This window comes from Triturus cristatus, chromosome 11 (assembly GCF_964204655.1).
Source record: "Triturus cristatus chromosome 11, aTriCri1.1, whole genome shotgun sequence".
In the NCBI taxonomy this organism is placed as follows: Eukaryota; Metazoa; Chordata; class Amphibia; order Caudata; family Salamandridae; genus Triturus; species Triturus cristatus.
The window spans coordinates 698,501,887-698,522,008 of NC_140594.1; the positions used below are offsets into that span (position 1 = coordinate 698,501,887).

General features: G+C 44.9%; 1 long non-coding RNA gene across 1 annotated transcript in view; it reads right to left on the reverse strand.

Annotated features, from left to right (window-relative positions):
* Window positions 1-6,962: 6,962 nt before the first annotated feature.
* LOC146785339 (uncharacterized) overlaps window positions 6,963-20,122 on the reverse strand; it is a 171,230-nt gene continuing 158,070 nt past the window's right edge. Inside the window, exon 3 of the long non-coding RNA XR_014970546.1 lies at window positions 6,963-7,007. This is a non-coding gene — a long non-coding RNA (uncharacterized LOC146785339). The remainder of the gene's footprint in view (window positions 7,008-20,122) is intronic.

The following is a 20,122-nucleotide window of genomic DNA, read 5'->3' on the forward strand; positions in this document are numbered from 1 at the left end:
AGTTATCACGTTGACGTTACTTTGCTCCTTGCCAGCTGTGGATTGAAAGAACATATATATGTACAATTTACTCTAAGAAAATAATAAAACACATTTAAACCATATTCCATCAGGTCCCAGTGACTGTAGCATTATCGATTGTGCCTGAAGAAACTAGTCTGACATGCTACCAAGTCATAGTACCATTTAAATATTTTCCTGACTGCCCCATCTCAAAGGGGGAGACTCACTACAAATGTTACAAGTAAGCGTGAGAGAGTTAGTGTGGCCTACATTGATGGTTCACCCTCCCTAATGATCCTGGCTATTGAAAACCGGGGTCTCACTCAGCTTAATGTTGTAATTAACAGAGTATAAATTGCAGTGGTGAATATGTTACTTAACTTCAGTAAAGCATTTTCTTTATGAATCTCTCAATGTGCCAGACTGGATCCGGAAACTCTTGCAATAGTATCTTTGTGTGCCGTTAGGTGGCGCAATTGTTCTCTGTTGCGACACCATCTGACCTCTCGGCATGTCAACGCAGAGCCGAATATAGCTGCCACCCATGCCGGCTGACATCAGTTATCTCTTACACTTTTCCATTTCTATAGATGCGGAACATGATGGCAAGAGTTTAAAGTGGCAGTGTGTAAAAAATATTGGGACTGTATCTTCAGTAAGGGGATGTGGGCCTAGAGGAATCTGTGGTAACAGCGAGTATCCAGCAGAAAGAGCATTACCAAATGTAAATAACTTATTATTCTCCAAGAATGGATACTGCTATCTGCAGATTCCTCTATTTGTGAATCAATACCAAAGTGATGACTGGCCATTGAGGTGGGTCTCAGAAGTGCGGTAAAACCAGTAAATCCTGTAGGACCACACAGCAGTGGCAGTTCCTCCATTGGGGTGGGGGAATGTAGCCCCCCGCTGCGAGTGCAGCAGACATTAAAAATAAAATGGTAATAAAATAATTTTATTACCATTTTATTTTTCATGCTGGCAGCCGAGTCTGAAGCGAGATCATTTTTGTTGATTAGCAGCTGGGAATGATTAGCGTGCACTTCAGTTAAAAGTGCGCATGCCACTTTGGCCAGCTGTCTTGCGACGGCCAGTCTGACATGTGCACTTTAAACCTCTCAAACCCGAACTGTCTTAGACAGCTGGGTGGAGACCAGGCACAGGCCCCCAGTGTCTAAAGGAGCATTGAGCCAGTCCACTCCAATCAATACTGGAGCTTCTCTTATGCTGCTCAACACTATCAGCAGCAAGAGAGCAGCGTTTGGATTGATAGAGGGGAGTTGGCTGAGGCTCTGGGATCCTGTGCTTGGGCTACAGACTGCTGAGAGGGAAAGGAGCACTGAGGCAGTAGGTAAGTACACTTTTTATTTTTTAAATTAAGTTAATTTTGATTCATTGACAGGCACTGTGAGAAAGTCACACTGCCTTCGTCCACAACTCCAGGGCTCTCAATCGTGGCCCGTTATAAATACTGTTTAGAACGGATTACGATTGATAGCTTTGGCGTTGAGCCTAAGGGCTCTGCTGGTATTTAGTAGTGCCTGTCAGTGGGTCACAATATCTGCCCACCACTTAAACTTGTCAACAGCCGGCCCTACAAAACTATTCTCACTGTGGAGAATTAATGTAGTAGTGCTTAGTAAACAAATGGACAGATGCTCACATGGTAGCCTGGCAGATGTCTATGACCGAAACATTGGAACGCCTTTCTTCTCACCAGCGAAACAGAAGTGACTGCAATAAGAAACATAGTTTTCAAGGTTAAGTGCCTCAAAGTAAAGCTGTAGAGATGCTTGAAGAGAGCACCCATTATAAACGTTAGGACCACCTTAAGATACCACTGTGGCATAATGGAGGAAGCAGGTTTTAACATTAGTGAAAGCCTTTTAAAACAATGCATCACCATAATTTAAATAATGAGGGCTAAACAGGCAAGAAAGGAACACCTGAATGCGCTGATATATTACCCTTAACCACGCCCACAGCAAAGCCTTGCCAGGGCAAAAACAAGAGAACAAAAGGCAGTCTCCCTGTAAAGATTCAACTTGATTCTCTTAACACCAGGTTACAAATTCAGCCCAACAGTCTGAATATATAGACATGGCAGTGATGCGGCAACCAGCCAGAAAGACATACACTACTTCTGATGGAAAACCAAAGCATCTTAGATGGTTCCAGTCAATCTCCATGCATGAAGGTGTAGATTTTGGAGCTTAATGCACAACACTCTTCTCTGCTGCTGGGCCAGGAGATCATCCTAAGGAGGCAGCCAAAATGGAGGGCAGAGTGCCAGACCATCCTAGCCCAGTTTGGCACTTTCATAATGAGCTGTGCTCAGTCCTGCCTGGCATTCTTCAACAGAGGCAGGATTAAAGGGAGCAGTGGAAAGGCAACCAGGAGGCCAAAGTTCTAAACAAAGGAGGAATGCTTCTCCTACAGAACTTCAAGAGACCCATTCTAGAGCTCAAAACACTAGCCACTGAGTGTTTTCGGCAGAGGCAAAAGGTCTAATAAGGGCCACTCTGAGAGCATATTAAAGAATACAAATAATGACGGTTGAAATGCTTGACTTAATCTCAGCCACTGCTAATTACTCGGGCCGCATCTAAGTCAATTGTTATTTTGCACACCATGCCATCTCAGTTCAGAACTAGCTATTTGCAAATCAGTCTTTACACTGCTCCAATGGGAACAGTCCAGCCCGAACTACAAGTACAGGTACTTCCTGAAGCGGAACACAAGCAACCCAGCACAGGTTTCAGGAGCGGGTGCGATTGGCATTGGAAACATCCTTAACATCGCAGTCAGTACACCGCGATGTTAAAACGAACGCGATGTAACCACGCTATGCCATTACAACGCAAGTCTTTACATCGACTTGCGCTAGATGGCGTGCTAACATTACAAATAGTGTAGTTTACTATCCCAACACCTTCCCTACTGTTAAGTGGACTGGAGTTGGAATAGTAAATTACACTTTTCTAATGTTAGCACGCCATCTAGCGCAAGTCGATGTAAAGACTTGTGTGGTAACATCGCAGTTGTTGTATCGACAGCGATGTAACGGCACGCGTTGTACTGACTCGCGTTCTTAAATCATACATCTGATTGGCATCTGTCATCCACCAATGGATGTTCTGAGCCGGATCTTGTTCAAAAGTATTCCCCAATGTTGGGTCCACTACAGGTCCAGGATCCATTAAAGGGCAAGCAAATGCTACTGAAAGTTAAGACACAGCCGTCAAAACCGGAACAGTAGTTCTTGCCCAAAACACAGATCATATTCTGAATATCTCCGACTCACTGTGGCGATGGAAAGGCCTTCTAAGCGGCAATGTCCAAGATAGACCCAAGAAATATGATACTCTGTCAAGGTTGACAATGAGACTAGGACCCTGTGTTGTTTGCAGGTGGTCCGAGATTAGCTGAAGTGAACATGCCTTAAACAGCCTGTTGTTGAGGTATGGGAAAACATGTATTCCTGACCTGCGAAGATGGGCTGTGGCCACTGAAAAGCCCTTACTAAATACCAGAGGGCAGAGTTGACACCAAAAGGCAGTAGAATTAACTAGAAGGGTCTGACCCACCACTAACCAGAAAAACATCCTGCAAGAGTGCAGGTCTGCCAAATGAACATGAGTCCTGCAGGTGCACAGACACCATCCAATCCTCATGGTCAATGGATAGCAGAGCTTCAGAAGAGTTATCACCCAGAACGTGTCCTTTTTGAGATACAAGTTCTGTAACCTGATGTCTAGGATCAGTCTCAAGCACCCATCCTTTTGGGGGGAATAAGAAGTAACATAGGTACCAGCTCATAGTTTGCCTTCGGTACAAGCTGGATAGGTAGCTTGGCAAGCAATAGCAACAAATCTTTGGAAAAGATAATAGTGTGGTTTGACTATATCTAGGGGAACATATAGAAAGTGAGTAGGTGATCAAGTGCCAGTAGGGTAACACTTGCCCCCCCTAAAATCCCCAGATGCCCACTCAAGGGCAAATTAAAAGGGTTTGGAACCATTGCCTAGAGAAAAGGTGGAAGGTGATTGATGCAACTATCCTTGACCTTTGGCACTGCAGCTGCCTCTATGAAAAGTCTTCACTGGTTACTGAATGAGCTGTGACACCAGCAAGTGGTAGAAAGCAAAGCCCCTAGAGTAATCTCTTAACTTCCTGCGCTGATTATGAAACTTATGGGACAAGGATAATAATCCCAATGAGCGAACTGTACTTCTGTTTTTTAAATGCTCTACAGACGCATTCGTTTTTTCTCCAAAAAGGCTATCCTCATCAAAGGACATATCCATCAATGATGCTTGGACAATTCTGGAAAGTCTGGCGAAGCCCGTAAAGGTATGCCATCTGCTAATGGTACTGGTGTCCCTTGTGCAAGAAACTGTGAAGTGGTGTCAGTCAAGGACATACAATCGGTTTAACTATGTCATATTCAGCGTGATTATTTGTGTAAAAGCATCATACAGATCTTCAGTTAGTGCAGGAGGAACCTTATGCGGCATGTTCCATAGATTGTGACATTAATGTCCAGCATCTGCCTATACCATAAATTCTCTTAAAAATCCCTTCAGGAGGAGCTGGAAGAAAGTGGTTAGGATTCAAGTTGCAAGTGGAGGCCCATCATATAAGGCTCTTCAGAGTGGGTTTTTAGGGGGTACCTCTTAGGTGCCCTCCGAGTACATGTTTTAATAAATCTAGCACTGGCATCAGTGTGGGTTAGTTAAGAGGAGTACTTTGGTACCAAACACTCCTGGGTTCAGTGAAGCCATCATGGTGCTGGGGAACTCAAGATGTCGAGTTTCCAACCTATGTATTCTTAATGGCTTTACTGGCACTGGTAATATTACAGAATAGACTTGACTGTTGTAGGTGCCTATCTTCTCATGCAGATATGCCCACACCTGAGATATAGTGTACCCTACCTTAGGGCTTGTAAGGCATGCTAGAGGGGTGATTTACCTATACCTTGGGCAGTGCCGCTGGACATGGCACACAGACAGTGAGCCATGTCGACTTTGTCATTTTTTACTGCACCAAGGTATGCAAGCTGCAGTGGTAGTGGCATGGCCTTATGAGGGGTCCCTTGGGGACCCTCTTCAGTCCCCATGCCCTAGGTACCAAGGGTATCATTTATTAGGGACTTACAGGGAAGCTGAAATTGCCAATCGTGGTACAGTTTAAGGGAAGGAGCACTGGCACAGGGGACTTGGTTGACGGGGACCTTTGAACACTTACAATCAAAACCACATCATTTTCCAGGCAAAGAGTGGGGGGCTAACCATGTCGAAAGAGGCACTTTCTCACAATCAATAAAAAAGAAATTGAAACTCAAGGCTGAAGGGTGAACATACCATGACCTAACACTTCGTGAGGGAGGCCCATAAATAACTCTCTTTGGCAAAAAACAAAAATAAATAGTTTATCTTGAGGGTGTTGGAGATCATGCGGTGGATTCTCAGATCCCAGTCCCTTATTTTGGTCCTGCAGAACAAATGAAGGTCTTGGAGCACACATCCAGTACAGGACCAGAGAAACATGAAAAAACATAACATTGCACCTCTGTTGCACATGATCAAAAGCAGCAGGCTGCAGGGGTTAGGGCCACAGACGGGTAGGGCCTGGAAATGGATTGTGCTGTCATCGGGGATCGGGTACAGGAACTGGCTGAATGTCAGCATAACTCCCTGATGCTGATGACCGTACACATGATGTGTCAGACGACTTCAAAAATTACACTGATGACATTACATATCACCATACCATTGGCATTATGGATAACATCACAATAGATACATCATCATTTCTTTATTTGGATGTGTGTTGTTATTTAATGATGTTAGGTTCTTAATTTGGTCATCATTAATATAAATATTGTGGGGTCATAACCTGTGGATTTGGTGAGTATGATTTTTAGGAAGGAGATAGGATTTATTGGTTGTATTAGTAACTAGGACAGGCCAATATCATTTTTTTCCAGTTTTATTTCATAACCATAACTTCATAATAACTGTGTTTTGAAGGCAGTTCCTGAGGTTTTTATTATATTTGATGGTGCTAAAAAAACAGAACTAATAACTGACGTGAAACAAAGTTATTGGCTATTAAATGCTTTTGATTATATACTTCATCCTGCTTCTATAAAGGCTGCACGCAGAAGTACTTGGACACAGGGACTGACCTAACTCCAGACCATCTGGCCAAACCTGTGAGAATTGTTTCATGAAACATAAAGACACTTACCTGCCTGGCCATCATGAATGGTGGCCTGGTCTGCATGCCCTTCCACTGAAACAGTTCTCGTCATGTCAGTGGGACTACTTTCAGAGAGAATTACACACCAACATAGAAGGTATTCTAACTTTTGTGTGCGAGTTGTCAAACGGCAAGCAGAGGCAGCACCTCTTCTGCCCTAGGAGTCTGGAAGCCACGCCAGTAGTCACACATTCTAAATGACCCCCTTGGTCGTTTTGCAAAACAATATAAAAGCTGCATTAACATAGAACATTACTAGATGCCCATGTAAAGTCAGACACATTTACTGCTACTGCTTCCTTAAGGCTGACTCCACAGAGACATCAAGTAAGAGCCTGGGGTCCAGCTATCAACAGCAAACTAGAGCAATATATCATTAATTTACTAGATGTCGCTGTTGAGTCATCGGTAAGTTTTCAGTACCAAAGGCTATTATTGAAGGTCCGTGTGAAGCTCCACAGACAAATCTACTAAAGACCCCTGGCACAAATGAGTGCTAAACAGGGTGGCAGTTAAACTTATAAAGAGAGAAAAATCGTTCAATATATAGTGCGTCCTACTTAAACTGTCATTATTAGTAGCATTACAAACATAAAATGACATACCCACAATGTACTAAAAAGAAAGTGCATGCTATAAGCAGGTGATTATAATTATAAACAAATAGCACTCTCCATGTTTCATGGGCTCACCCTTATTTTTTCTCGCTTTTGTTTCTTCCTTCTCCTCCTCACTCCCTTGTAAAGAGGATAAGAAAATGCAAAAAAGTGATTTATTTTGTTTAGTTTTTTCCTCAACACAACACAGAAACCTTTATTTAAATACAGAAAGCACATTTTTTTTTACATGTAAACCTAGTGAAGACCATTTTGAGCAGATAATAAAAGTGTGCCATTACTGTAAACTGAGATGTCCTTCCAGCAAAAGAAATGGGTGCAGCAGTGGCTGACCCCCATGAGGCTGCACATTCCGGAGGTAGGCTACGCAGAACTGGAAGGGAAGCTGAAGACCATGGAGCGGGATAACTTTCCATGTTGTTATTAAGCATTATTTATATTTCTGTCACAAATCGAAGGCTCACATTTATGGTCCGGTGTATAGTGTTGCTGAAGGTTATTCAATTCCAAGTGTCGTGCATATCCCATCAATCTTATTCCAAGTGACCTAGAATATAATGTAGTCGCAAAAAGACTGCTGAGGCATCTGTTAAGTCTATGAGCGAGTTAAAATCCAACTAAATAGAATTCAGTACAGTTGCATATAAAATGTTGTGAATAGAAGCCACGTAAATTAAATTATACTTTGCCCCGGATTTTGGACCTGATTTTGAGTTTTGCTGACAGGTAAATCTGTCACAATATGACAGAAACAACATCCATTATATTACGAGTGCATTACAATCTAATGCACTTTTAATAATGCAGACAGGATACCCGCCAAGTAACCTGTCTACAGAATTCTAAAACATGCCATAAAGTAGGCCCTTTATTGAATCACCAGTGGTGACATTAGTGCAGGATTTTTAAGACTGAACACATCACTGGACCTTAAGAGAAATATGGCGGCACCAGAACCTGGATCGAAGCAAGTACTCGTTTCACTCACCGGTACATGGTCTGCATGTCCAACTTGATAAGGTGTTGGGCTCGGCTGACTTGGCTGCTCGGGTGGTCCGAGCTGAGTACTTGGGGCCTAATCTGTCGATCACAACTCACTGCAAGTGGTGATCCAGTCGGGTGGAGGTAGAGCACCTATCCCCATGTAGAGACTTACATCTGCCTTCTTATATGAGCCGAACTTTTGGGATCCCCTTCGGGAGCAGATCGTGGATTACTTTGATGTGAACACGCACAAGGCGGGTTCTCACACTGTCGAGTGGGATGCCTTTAAGACTGTCATACAGGGACACTACCTGGGTCAATCTGTGGGAGCCATCTGCCATAGAGGACAACATACTGAGTCTGGGGAACAAGGCCCCGGCGTACCTGGTGACCTGGACAGCCCTTCAAGACAAGCACAAAAATACTTGAGGCCATCAGGAAAGCTTCATTCCATTCATAACAGGATCATCAATCCTCTATGCATGCAGAGGGAGGCCAAACGGGGAGGCTACTCGGAGGTTGAGGCGCTCTGAAGACAGGGAGAAACCAACTGAACAAAGAGAGGAACCGACGGGAGAACTGCTTTACTCTCAAAGGAGATTCATGAAGTGTTCACAGCATGTTACCGGGCATTGTATGAGCCTGGTGCCACACTGCCAAGGGAGGCCTTGGATCTCTTCCTGTGTAAGGTGAATCTGCCACAACTCCTGTTAGACTCTATGGAGGTGTTGGGAGCTCCCATCTCTGAACCTGACATTATAGAAGACATAAAAAGCATGGCTCGTGGCAAAACGCCTGGGACACATTGCCATCCCCAAGCCCTCAAGCGACCCTGCGAATGTGTTGTCCTATTGCCCCTTAACCACGTTAAACCCAGGTTATAAAATCCTTCGTAGGGTACTAGTCAGTCGGTTGCAGTCCCACCTCCATGGACTGATACACAAGGACCAGAGAAGGTTGATCCCCAGACGTAACACGTCTCAGAATCTTAAGCCAGTGGTTCCCAAACTGTGAGCAGTGGTTCCCTGGGGAGCAGTCAAACCTAGCCTGAGGAGCCGCGCACCAAGCACTTTAATGCATTTAATGTTGAAGGGTCTGTTGGCTTCAGTTAAACTAATTAGACTTAAACGCATGATGTTCGTGATTTGAAAGTTACAGAGAACAATAATTCAAGAGGAACTTATTTATTTTAACACAATAATCAGTTTAAACATTTCAGAGCTAGCAAATGTCAGCTTACAGTTTATATTCAACCATTTGGATTTGCAAAAATATAGAAGATGTGCCACAACCAATTTAAAAAACAATTAATATTTATTCAATTGATAAAAGACACAACATGGTTCAGAAAAATTGAGTGGGTCGTAAAAGCAAGAAAGGTTGTTCCAAGGGGAACGTGTAAAGGAGTGCTCAAGGGTGTCAAAAAATTAAAAGTATAGGGGGACATAGAGTTTTAAAGACTGTACATAGAACTGATACTGTTGTAGCCTGGCCAATCACAAGATAAAGTTTGGCAATTCACATAAAAAACCAGAAGATTTTTTCTTGGTTGGAATGGGGGGGACAGGAAAATGTGGTCCAGGTACAGATGGGGGGATTTCGTCGACGTTTCGATCCGACTTGCCGGCAAAGAGAGGTAATTTAAACCTCAGCCATGCGGATCTTCCTCAGGACAGGGGGTGGGAGGGGGCGACCCTAAAACGTAAATTAAAAATTAGTGTAATTATTGAGGGGGCTCCTCCAAGGGTTGCCCAAAAAAATATATATATTTAAAGGATGCACATCCAGGGATGAGGAAAGCTCACCTCATCAACCTTGTTAGGCGCCCGAAGCGTCCAGGGAGTGAGGCATCAACTATATTTTGTATATGACCTCAATCGTAGTTGTGAATCATCACTTATATAGGTTGTGGTGGGAATGTTAACACTTGTAGTTGCCATGATGCCAAGAAGACAACCTGAATTGTAAAAGGAAGCTAGGACATCTCCACTTACCTGCAATAATGTCACGCTGAGTGCGCACAGGCAGCGGATCTGGTCACTAAATTGGTTAGGGCCACAGCCCAAATGTATAGAGCTGAAAGGAAAGGAATACCTGTTAAGGGATTATTCCATCAATGTCACAGGGAGGGATAGTGAACTGTGTAAGGCTGTCTTGTTGGCATCATGGCAACTACAGGTGTTAATATTTTTCAGGTACTGATGCCATTTTTTTTGGCAACCCTTGGCGATGCTCCCTCAATAATTACACTCATTTTCACTTTACGTTTTAGGGTCGCCCCCTCCCACCCCCTGTCCTGAGGAAGATTCGCATGGCTGAGGTTTAAATTACCCTCTTTGCCATCAAGTCGGATCGAAACGTCGACGAAATCCCCCCATGTGTACCTGGACCACAATTTCCTGGCACCCCCATTCCAACCAAGAAACAATCTTCTGGTTTTTGATGTGAATTGCCAAACTTTATCTTGTGATTGGCCAGGCTACAACAAACTGTTTATTCAGTATCAGTTCTATGAACAGTCTTTAAAACTCTATGTCCCCCTATACTTTGAATTTTTTGACACCCTTGAGCACTCCTTTACACGTTCCCCTTGGAACAACCTTTCTTCCTTTTATGACCCTTTCTATTTTTCTGAACAATGTTGTGTCTTTTATCAACTGAATAAATATTAATTGTTTTGTAAATTGGTTGTTGCACATCTTCTATATTTTTGCAAATCCAAATGGTTGAATGTAAACTGTGAGCTGACATTTGCTAGCTCTGAAATGTTTAAACTGATTATTGTGTTAAACAAAATAAGTTCCTCTTGAATTATTGGTCAAGGACTATTGTTCTCTGTTTCAATCAATACCCAGGTCCAAGGACTTAATCGGGTTACCCCATTTTTTATAATGATTTGAAAGTGACATGCCAAAAGCTGTAAATGTAGTGCTTAATTGATGGCATGTCAAGGGAGATGACCTCCATATTTCAATGGTCCCCATGTTCCAACACTCCAAAAGTAGTGAGAAGATGCCTGATTTATTTTGTTACTCGCTAATAGTTTCATTTTTTCCCAAATGTATTTTACATCAATGGAAGTTATCAGGAAAGTACAGTTGTCCTGTCTATTAAACACACTAAGGGGCTGATTATGATGTCAGTCGGAAACTCTTCCAACCAAATTGGTTCTGGGATAATGTCCAACTGAATCGGGTTCTGCGAGTCCGTCCGACCGATTACGATGCTTCTGAACATCATTCGGTCGGACTCAGATTGACTTCAATGGGAGCCTGTGTTCAGAACAAGTACACAGGCTCCCGTTGAAAAAAAGGGTGGTTGGGAAAAACCTTGCATGCTGTGGCAGTAACCTCATGGGCCTGCTACACTGTGCATGGTTGGAAAGAGGGTCCCTTGGTCCCCCACATGCACCAACCAAGGCCTACGGGTGAAGGGGTCCTGCTATGGGCCCGCAAAGTTAGATTCCAACAGCTGTTTCATGTTGGGCAGACCTATTCGCACCAGCTGTCAGAATCTTACATCGTAATAGCTCAGTCGGAAACCGTATGCATAGAGCTGTTCGATTTGTCTCCGAACAACTAGGGCTGTCCGAATGCTAATCAGAACCAAATCAGAAAGCCCCCTTGCATCGTAATCTGTCGGTCGTGAATGTATCCGATTCAGTCGGAAACATAGGTTCCGAATCGTATTCGGAGAATCCGAATCCCATTCGTAGCCTTTCCGACTGACATCGTAATCGGTCCTTGAGTATGTATTGACATTTGTACTTGAATCATAGGTAATTTCAGTACAAATTGTTTTCAGTACACACACATTTCTAGACAGGTCTGCTCTCTCCTTGAGCACAGAGAAGTAAAACACCAGATACGGCATAATGCCAACATTTGGAAACAAGATAGAGGGGTGATTAAAATAAAAATAAGAGGAATTTATTTTACTTGCATTGATTTGGAGGCAATTTCAGGGAGGAGACAGCAAATAAAGCTGTATGTGGTTTAAAAAATCATGAGTCACCCTGCTGAGACAGGTGTGTTGGCACATATGACATGGGTAGAAATAAGAGTGCATGCAAATATTCTTCAAGCGTAGAAACACTTTGACAATGGGGCCTACATCCATGGGGGTGCTGTCTAGCACTGTAAGTGGGATAAAAAAGTTTGAGAGGGTACTCTAAAAAAGGCATGGGCAAAGCAGTGTAACAAGGAATATTTTATTAGAGGCGCCACCTTAGTAATATGAAACACCCTGCGTATATGATTATAATACCTTCATCAGCTTCATCCCAATGATTTTCAGGTAGAAAAATGCAAGTACTCCCAAGGCCGGGCTTACATCCACCCCACCCTTTAAAGAAAGTAACAGTTGGGAGCCACAGGCAATCGCCAATGGGTCAAGGGAGCCGCAGGTCGAAAACGTTTGGAAACCACAGGCCTAGGTTGTAATCTAAACTCTAAATCAGGCCAATAGTCATTTAAATCTGAGAACAGATATGTCTGAATGTAAATGTTGAACATGGCCTATAAGCATGCACCATGTGATCGCAACATAATTTTAAATAACCATTTGATGGAAACCCTTTTTACAGATCGAAATCTCCTTGAAAAAATGGCTATGCTCCCCGGTTCCCTGCTAATTCCTTCTGGGCAGGGGCTACAGTTCTTTTCACACTCAGCTAACATCTTATCACAGCACCAGGTTACCCGTAGGGTGTCAGCTGCGCTATACAAGCAACTATAATAATAAAATGTCTAGCTAGACCTATAGTTTATCAAAGCATATAAAAGTCTCAATGTGCTGGGCAAAATGTATGGGCCACATTTATAGTTTTTGGCTGGATTATACTGTCATAAATGTGACAAACATCCTGTCCACCTAAATATACGAGTTAGACACTACAATCCACTTTAATTAAGGCAAACTGAATATCCTTGACATTTGTGAAGCAGCAACCAGTATTCCGAATTCACAATCACGCCCCTCACAATGTTGTTTTGTGTGCCCTTTATTATGAACAATATGGTATAAAGGATGTTAGACCTGGCATTTTTGACAGGTTTATCCCAGGACTTTTTGCTTTTTTGGCCTACTGTTTTCGACCAATTTTCGGTTGATTTTAGGACTCTTTACCACTGCTAATCAGTGCTAAAGTGCATATGCTCTTCAAGTACATTGTGTTATGATTGGTTTTCCATGATTGGCATATTTGATTTACTAGTAAGTCCCTAGTACAGTGCACTGTGTGTACCTAGGGCCTGTAAATCAAATGCTACTAGTGGGCCTGCAGCACTGGCTGTCCCACCCACACAAGTAGCCATTCTAAGGTGTATCAGAACTGCCACTGCAATGTCTGCGCGCACTTTTAACTGCCATGTCGACCCGGCAAGTGCATCCACTTGCCAAGCCCTAACCTTCCCTTTTATGACACGTAAGTCATCTCTAAGGTAGGCCCAAGGTACCCCTGTGATCAGGGTGAAGTGTGTGTGAAAGGTAGGATATGTGTTGGTACGTTTTACATGTCCTGATAGTGAAATACCGCTGATCATTGGAGCTGCCTTTTAACATTTTACAAGTGTAAGTTTCAATGGGGAAAACATAGAAAAATTATGTTTAGGCTCCCTGAGCTCAGAATTTAATAACACATCTTTTAGTAAAGGTATTTTTTAAATTATCTGTTTGAAAATGCCACTTGTGGAAGTGCAAAAAGAACTTTTGATGGACAGAATGCAGAACAATGTCATACATTCACCCCAGTACAGAGATCTGGGCCTAAATCCATCGTTCCCCCCCCCCATGCCATTCCAGTTTGGACCCAGCCATATGCAAATCAGTCTTGACCCTGTGCCCAATGGGAACAGTCCAGCCCGAACTGCCAGTCCAGGTCCTCCCTGGACTGGAAACATGCATCCTAGGACTGGTTTCGGGGTTTCACCAATCTTCAGCCAGGATAGCTCGATTCCAGTGGCATGGAGAACACGGGACTCACGTCTGAGCATACCCGTCCCACTCGGGGTGACAAATGCAAAAAGAACTATTGATGGACAGAATGCAGAACAATGTCATACATTCACCCCACTACAGAGATCTGGGCCTAAATCCATAGTTTCTTTGCTCACCATGCCATTCCAGTTTGGACCCAGCCATATGCAAATCAGTCTTGACCCTGTGCCCAATGGGAACAGTCCAGCCCGAACTGCCAGGCCAGGTCCTCCCTGGACTGGAAACAAGCATCCTAGGACCGTTTTTGGGGTTTCACCCCTCTTCAGCCAGGATAGCTTGCTTCCAGTAGAATGGAGAGCACGGGACTCACGTCTGAGCATACCCGTCCCACTCGGGGTGACAAATGCAAAAAGAACTATTGATGGACAGAATGCAGAACAATGTCATACATTGACCCCAGTACAGAGATCTGGGCCTAAATCCATCGTTTTTTTGCTCACCATGCAATTCCAGTTTGGACCCAGCCATATGCAAATCAGTCTTGACCCTGTGCCCAATGGGAACAGTCCAGCCCGAACTGCCAGGCCAGGTCCTTCCTGGACTGGAAACAAGCATCCTAGGACTGGTTTCGGGGTTTCACCCTTCTTCAGCCAGGATAGCTTGATTCCAGTGGCATGGAGAGCACGGGACTTGTGGAAGTGGGCATTTTCTTGTTTAACCATTCTGTGTGCCTCTGCCTGTCTGTGTTTCAACGTCTGGTTTCTGGGGATGTGCATTCATTCTTGACAGTCACTAGGGGGGTTGAGGTGTATCCTGCCTTTCATGTTTTTTTTTTGTGCATATTTATATAGCGCGAACTCGACCCGAAGATATTGGAGCGCTTTACATGAGCACCGTATTTACATTACACATTCAGGCACGGGGAGATTAAGTGATTTGCCCAGAATCACAGGATGTGGACGCGACCTCGAGGCTCGAACCCTGGTTTCCTGCACCAAAGTCAGCAGTTTAAGCCGACGGACCACATCCTCTCCCCAAGTTACTCATAGCAAGGCTGAACAGACCTTCCTGCATTTATAAAGTGGTGGGAGGAGTTTTCACTAGCGCCTGAATAGGCTGTGTCTGCTCTGCACAATACTGTCTCCACCTCCTGTAGTGAAACTAGACTATAGCGGACAGAACTGTTTTTTTACTTAGCTCCCTAAAACTTCAAAGGGAAAAGTAGTATAAATATTAGGGCCCTAGCCCCAGAACTTTAGAACTCGTTTGGACAAAGGAACCTGCCAAAAGGTAGAGCTGGAGTAGCTGTCAGGAGGAACTATCACTTGACTGTGTGCTTTGGTTTGTTGGCCTGCAGTGGCTGCTTCTGTCTTGGGCAGTGAAAGGACTGAACTTGACTTTCTGCTACTTATTTTCCTGAGTTTCTCCATTGGCTTGAGGTAGAGCGTGCCCCCTGTTCAAGAAGTCCCAGGAGCAGCAAACACTTCAAGATCATCTACTACCAGCACTGGGAACTGTGTGTTTGTGCTGCAACAGAAGACGCCGTTGCCAGCTCTGTGATCTTTTGCACCGCAGAGAGCACTGCCCCGCTTCGTACCACAACCCTGGTCTCACCGGCGACAATGTGCACCACCGCCACCAAGCCACTGCCTGCACCATGACTTGAGGGCACAGCACTTCGCACCGCCTCGCTTCACATCGCCGCCCTTGTATCGCTGACAACAACCTCCATGCCGTCATTGACGCTGCTACCTGCACTGTGACCTGGGGGCACCACTCGTAAGTTACTCAACGCACCGCCCCATCCCACACTGCTGCCGTGGCTCACTGACACCGGCTAGACCAACAAGGTAGGTGGTAGAGGCACTCCTTAGAATATGATTCGTGTAGAAAAACAAAGTTTTGCTTTATTTCTTATCTTTTTCTAATAGCGTGCTGTGGAGTTGCATCCAACAGTCATGGATTCCAAAACATACAAAACTCCAATTATAGGACCAGTGGGGCCCTAATCTCCACGCACATTTGCATTCAGGTGAGAACCTTGAAAAAAAATTTTTCGGAATAGTTAATAGGCTAATATATACTTAAACTGGCTCGATCCAAACTTGTGGTGAAGAAAAAAAAACAATGTCAAATCAACGTGTCCATGATTGTAGCAATTTATTCATTGCCAAAATGTTACTTGAATCTCCATCTTTTTCTTTATACAATCCAAATCCAAATTTTTCAAAAAATGACCTTTATAAATGCCCAATGCATTTCGAGCCTACTGGCTCTTCGTCGGGGGCTGAGTATCTGGTGAGAAAATAAACAATGTATATTTTCTAAATGAACATAACAATGATGTCTAAAACGTCAGTTAGCAAACATGATCGAATTCCTTGTGTAATAACAATAAAACATGCTGAAACTCAATTGGGTGAGTAAGCTAAGTGAACAAGATAATGACCAAGAGTGACCAGCACCATAAAGTGTTTGAATAAAGTTGTGTGAAAACAGAAAGAAACAGGAAAAATGAAAGGCTTGCTAAAGCTATTACCTTAACGTTCAATGAATGAAAAAAACGCTCTTCAGAACATAAAGTCCGATCTGAAAAGAAAAACCCATGGTGATGTCAGCTCAAAAACAATGTAAACAAGAAGCGCCCAAGGACGATCTAGTCAAAAGTCTTACCAACAAGGTTCAAAGTTGTCGGCCTGATTTGGAAGCCAAAAGGTAACGAGCTGTCGGTTCAAAGACCAACAGGAGAGACTGATAACGGCGGGAAAGAAGTTTGCGCGTATAAAAAAGCATACCAAAAATAAACAAGGTGACTAACAACGAGACCCAAATCAAAACGAGAGAAACTCTCGTGTGTGTCGGAACTGTACTAAAAATAGACAGGGTGACTAAAAACGAGACTGATGACGATGAAGTGGAAGCTCCACGGAAGTGGAAACTATACTAAAAAAACTATACGAGAAATGAACGGGGTACCTGGAGGCGTGAACCCTGGTCCAGATGAGGGAAACTCTCGCGAGTCTGGATACTATGCTGGAAATAGACAAAGTGCAAAAATAACAATTGATGGACAGAATGCAGAACAATGTCATACATTCACCCCAGTACAGAGATCTGGGCCTAAATCCATCCTTTTTTTTGCTCACCATGCCATTCCAGTTTGAACCCAGCCATATGCAAATCAGTCTTGACCCTGTGCCCCATGGGAACAGTCCAGCCCGAACTGCCAAGCCAGGTCCTCCCTGGACTGGAAACAAGCATCCTAGGACCGGTTTCGGGCTTTCAGCCCTCGTCAGCCAGGATAGCTTGATTCCAGTGGCATGGAGAGCAAGGGACTCACGTCTGAGCATACCCTTCCCACTCGGGGTGACAATTGCAAAAATAACAATTGATGGACAGAATGCAGAACAATGTCATACATTCACCCCAGTACAGAGATCTGGGCCTAAATCCATCCTTTTTTTTTTTTGTTTTTTTTTGTTTTTTTTTTTGCTCACCATGCCATTCCAGTTTGAACCCAGCCATATGCAAATCAGTCTTGACCCTGTGCCCCATGGGAACAGTCCAGCCCGAACTGCCAAGCCAGGTCCTCCCTGGACTGGAAACAAGCATCCTAGGACCGGTTTCGGGCTTTCAGCCCTCGTCAGCCAGGATAGCTTGATTCCAGTGGCATGGAGAGCAAGGGACTCACGTCTGAGCATACCCTTCCCACTCGGGGTGACAATTGCAAAAATAACAATTGATGGACAGAATGCAGAACAATGTCATACATTCACCCCAGTACAGAGATCTGGGCCTAAATCCATCCTTTTTTTTGCTCACCATGCCATTCCAGTTTGAACCCAGCCATATGCAAATCAGTCTTGACCCTGTGCCCCATGGGAACAGTCCAGCCCGAACTGCCAAGCCAGGTCCTCCCTGGACTGGAAACAAGCATCCTAGGACCGGTTTCGGGCTTTCAGCCCTCGTCAGCCAGGATAGCTTGATTCCAGTGGCATGGAGAGCAAGGGACTCACGTCTGAGCATACCCTTCCCACTCGGGGTGACAATTGCAAAAATAACAATTGATGGACAGAATGCAGAACAATGTCATACATTCACCCCAGTACAGAGATCTGGGCCTAAATCCATCCTTTTTTTTGCTCACCATGCCATTCCAGTTTGAACCCAGCCATATGCAAATCAGTCTTGACCCTGTGCCCCATGGGAACAGTCCAGCCCGAACTGCCAAGCCAGGTCCTCCCTGGACTGGAAACAAGCATCCTAGGACCGGTTTCGGGCTTTCAGCCCTCGTCAGCCAGGATAGCTTGATTCCAGTGGCATGGAGAGCAAGGGACTCACGTCTGAGCATACCCTTCCCACTCGGGGTGACAATTGCAAAAATAACAATTGATGGACAGAATGCAGAACAATGTCATACATTCACCCCAGTACAGAGATCTGGGCCTAAATCCATCCTTTTTTTTGCTCACCATGCCATTCCAGTTTGAACCCAGCCATATGCAAATCAGTCTTGACCCTGTGCCCCATGGGAACAGTCCAGCCCGAACTGCCAAGCCAGGTCCTCCCTGGACTGGAAACAAGCATCCTAGGACCGGTTTCGGGCTTTCAGCCCTCGTCAGCCAGGATAGCTTGATTCCAGTGGCATGGAGAGCAAGGGACTCACGTCTGAGCATACCCTTCCCACTCGGGGTGACAATTGCAAAAATAACAATTGATGGACAGAATGCAGAACAATGTCATACATTCACCCCAGTACAGAGATCTGGGCCTAAATCCATCCTTTTTTTTGCTCACCATGCCATTCCAGTTTGAACCCAGCCATATGCAAATCAGTCTTGACCCTGTGCCCCATGGGAACAGTCCAGCCCGAACTGCCAAGCCAGGTCCTCCCTGGACTGGAAACAAGCATCCTAGGACCGGTTTCGGGCTTTCAGCCCTCGTCAGCCAGGATAGCTTGATTCCAGTGGCATGGAGAGCAAGGGACTCACGTCTGAGCATACCCTTCCCACTCGGGGTGACAATTGCAAAAATAACAATTGATGGACAGAATGCAGAACAATGTCATACATTCACCCCAGTACAGAGATCTGGGCCTAAATCCATCCTTTGTTCAGTCTTGACCCTGTGCCCCATGGGAACAGTCCAGCCCGAACTGCCAAGCCAGGTCCTCCCTGGACTGGAAACAAGCATCCTAGGACCGGTTTCGGGCTTTCAGCCCTCGTCAGCCAGGATAGCTTGATTCCAGTGGCATGGAGAGCAAGGGACTCACGTCTGAGCATACCCTTCCCACTCGGGGTGACAATTGCAAAAATAACAATTGATGGACAGAATGTCTGCATTGTCAGCATTCCGTCCATCATTTGTTTGTTGTAACGCTTTTCGCCCTAAGTGGGATGGGTATTCCCAGACGTGGGACCCGTGCTCACTACGCCACTGGAGTCAAGCTATCCTGGCTGATGACGGCTGATAGCCAGAAACCGGTCCTAGGATGCTTGATTCCAGTCCAGGGAAGACATGGCTTGGCAGTTCGGGCTGGACTGTTCCCATGAGGCACAGGGTCAAGACTGATTTGCATATGGCCATGTCTGAACTGGGGTGGCGTAGTGGGCAAAAGAACGATGGATTTAACCCAGATCTCTTGACTGGGGGAGAATGTCTGCATTGTCAGCATTCCGTCCATCATTTGTTTGTTGTAACGCTTTTCGCCCTAAGTGGGATGGGTATTCCCAGACGTGGGACCCGTGCTCACTACGCCACTGGAGTCAAGCTATCCTGGCTGATGACGGCTGATAGCCAGAAACCGGTCCTAGGATGCTTGATTCCAGTCCAGGGAAGACATGGCTTGGCAGTTCGGGCTGGACTGTTCCCATGAGGCACAGGGTCAAGACTGATTTGCATATGGCCATGTCTGAACTGGGGTGGCGTAGTGGGCAAAAGAACGATGGATTTAACCCAGATCTCTTGACTGGGGGAGAATGTCTGCATTGTCAGCATTCCGTCCATCATTTGTTTGTTGTAACGCTTTTCGCCCTAAGTGGGATGGGTATTCCCAGACGTGGGACCCGTGCTCACTACGCCACTGGAGTCAAGCTATCCTGGCTGATGACGGCTGATAGCCAGAAACCGGTCCTAGGATGCTTGATTCCAGTCCAGGGAAGACATGGCTTGGCAGTTCGGGCTGGACTGTTCCCATGAGGCACAGGGTCAAGACTGATTTGCATATGGCCATGTCTGAACTGGGGTGGCGTAGTGGGCAAAAGAACGATGGATTTAACCCAGATCTCTTGACTGGGGGAGAATGTCTGCATTGT